Here is a 2883-nt window from a genome sequence, read left to right as displayed (position 1 = left end):
AAGAAAGAAAGAAAGAAAGAAAGAAAGAAAGAAAGAAAGAAAGAAAGAAAGAAAGAAAGAAAGAAAGAAAGAAAGAAAGAAAGAAGAAAGAAGGAAGGCAGGGAGGGAGGGAGGGAAAGGAAGGAAGGAAGGAAGGAAGGAAGGAGAGAAATTACCCAAAGCCTGAGTTGACCTGGTGATTCTACCACCCCTGCAATCCTGATTGTATAATGCAACCCAAATTGGTCATGAATTATTCTCGCATAATTTGAAATCATCTACCACAAGGAGAACAAACACAAAAATTGCATAATCTCAGTTTTCTGATAAGAACAGAGGGTTTACCAGTGGCAATGAGGGCTTGGTGCTTGCCCTTGAAACTGGAGCTCTCATCTGGAATTTCCATAATAGCCCCAGAGTCAACAGCCAGGTTTGTGCCTGAGGGAGTTCAAGGACCATAGTGGCTGCTCTGTGAAATGACAACCCCTGGCTTTTGGGAGGTTTAGAGATGACTTGAGCTCTTCATAACTAAAAACATCCATGGCATTTGAGCCTCATCCAATCTCTCAACTTTGTCATTCCCTGGGGATTTAGGGTACACCATTGGCTGGGGAACCAGCTGGGTAAAGAGAGAGGCAGTGCACCTGAGACTGTACATGAGCCAGGGCACCTGAGACAGGGAATCTGAGACAGTACTCTCTGTACTTCTGTATCCTCCTCTATAAAATGATTCTAACAATAGCATCTACCTCTGTAGAAGAAAAAATTATTCAATGACACATGTTATAGTAAGGCAGACTATTCAGGACCATCGTGATAGGTATAGGGAATATAATAATGACATTTTGCAATGGGAGAGAGATTGGGCTCAGTCTCAAATGGCTGGCTGGCTAAGTGGCTGACTGGGAGGTTGGGTGAGGGGCTGGCTGGGAGGCTGGCCGAGTGGCCGTCTTGGAGGCTTGCTAGTAGGCTGGCTGGCCTGCTGAGGGGCTGGCCGGCTGGCTGAGAGGCTGGCTGAGACGCTAGCTGAGAGGCCGGCTGGCTCCGTCTGGATTGGGTGAGGACGCTTTGGAGGAGGGAGCAGGAATCAGGAAGATACCCTTACCACCTGCTATGCCCCAGAGCTGGGAGCACCTGGCACTGAGGGTGGGAGGGGTCAGTGACCAGACAGAGCCTACAGCACCTGGCTCCCTCCATGCACCCTGGGACACCAGGAGCACCTTCCCTACGAGCGCTCACCATGGCCCTACTGTGGTGGACTGCCGGCTGCCAGCAGGGGCTGCCAGCAGGAGTGCACTGGCACTAGACTCGCTCATGACCACACCCCATCTGCAGAGGCCACTGAGGACCCTCTCCCGCTGCCACCATCGCTGCCTCCCAGGCCTTCCCCCACAAAGCTGGGATTCCAGTTTCTGGCGCTGACATCACGGGGGACAGGGAGGGGCACCAAGGCTACCCTTCCTATGCCAGCAGCCTGCTGGATCCCACGAGGGGCCAAGTGCAGGGACCGGAGAGGGGCTGCAGAGCCTGGAAGAACCGGCAAGGCTCCATCCAGCAGCAGCGACAAAGGACGACCTCCCAGATGTTTCACTCTACTTAAAAAGTAACAATAGAATGGGTGCACTGGGAGCCCGGTCCCCTCCAGTACCTGGCATACCCATGTAACAAACACATACGTGGACCCCCTGCATCTAAAATCATATCAAATCTGATAAAGAAATAAACGACAAAATTAACGGTTGGGCACAGTGGCTCATGCCTGTAATCTCAGCATTTTTGGAAGCTGAGGCTGGAGGATAGCTTGAGCCCCGAAGTTCGAGACCAGCCTGGCCAATATAGTGAGACACCCCTCCATCTCTAAAATAAAAACAAGACAAAACAACAACAACAAAAGCCCAAGACTCCAAATAAGTGTGTCTAGTTAGTTACCATTTGGGAACAGAAAGGAAAACAAAAAATGTATTTGTACGTGTTTATAAATGCCTAAACTATCTCCCTAGAGGGTGCAAGAAACTGGCTACTTGCGGTAGCTCTGAGTGGGGAGCTAGAGGGCCAAGTGAAGGGAAAACTGTAACTGCATGTAGTGCTTGTCTTTTACACTTTGCACTATATCCTCGTTTCATCTGTACCTCTGTCTGTGTGCAGCTTAAAAACATAAAAGTAATTTCCAGCGAGCAGCCTGGGCAACATGGTGAAACCCCACCTCTAAAAGAAAAAAAAAAAAGAAAAGAAAAGAAAGAAAAAAAGAAAAGTAATTGCTGAATATAAATAAAATAATGGCTAAAGAAACAAATGGGGAAAATGGAGAGAAATCTCCTGTGCAGATTTTGAAATCATTTACGTAGATACTTCAAGGACGGAGAGCTTCACTCCCTACTCCTTAAGTGTGGGTTGCCTGTAGTGACATCCTTCCAAAGAGTGCAGTATGGAAGTGGTGGTGGAAGAGGGTGGGGGTGGGCTTTACAGTAGATAACACCTGAAAAACACTGTCTCAGACACATGATCAAAGTTAACATCTACATTAAGCCCTGTGGATCGTACGTAGTGTGCACTCTTTATATGACGTGATGAGACAGACACTTCTGTGGTCATAAGAAAAATATCAGACAAATTCAACTGAGGGGTATTCTACAGAATATCTGATTAGTACTCCTCAAAACTGTAAAAGTCATTAGAAAAAAAAAAAAAGGAGGATGGACACAGTGGCTCATGCCTGTAATCTCAGGGCTTTAGGAGTCCAAGTGGGGGAGAATGGCTTGAGCCCAGGAGCTGGAGACTAGCCTGGGCAACACAGTGAGACACTGTCTCTACAAAACATTTTTTAAATAGCTGAATGTGGTGGTGCATGGCTATAGTCTGAGCTACTCAGATCCTGGAACACAAGTTAAAACACATTAAAAACTA

This window comes from Mandrillus leucophaeus, unplaced genomic scaffold (genome assembly GCF_000951045.1).
Source record: "Mandrillus leucophaeus isolate KB7577 unplaced genomic scaffold, Mleu.le_1.0 Scaffold162, whole genome shotgun sequence".
Classification (NCBI taxonomy): Eukaryota; Metazoa; Chordata; class Mammalia; order Primates; family Cercopithecidae; genus Mandrillus; species Mandrillus leucophaeus.
Note: the sequence above shows the minus strand (reverse complement) of the source record.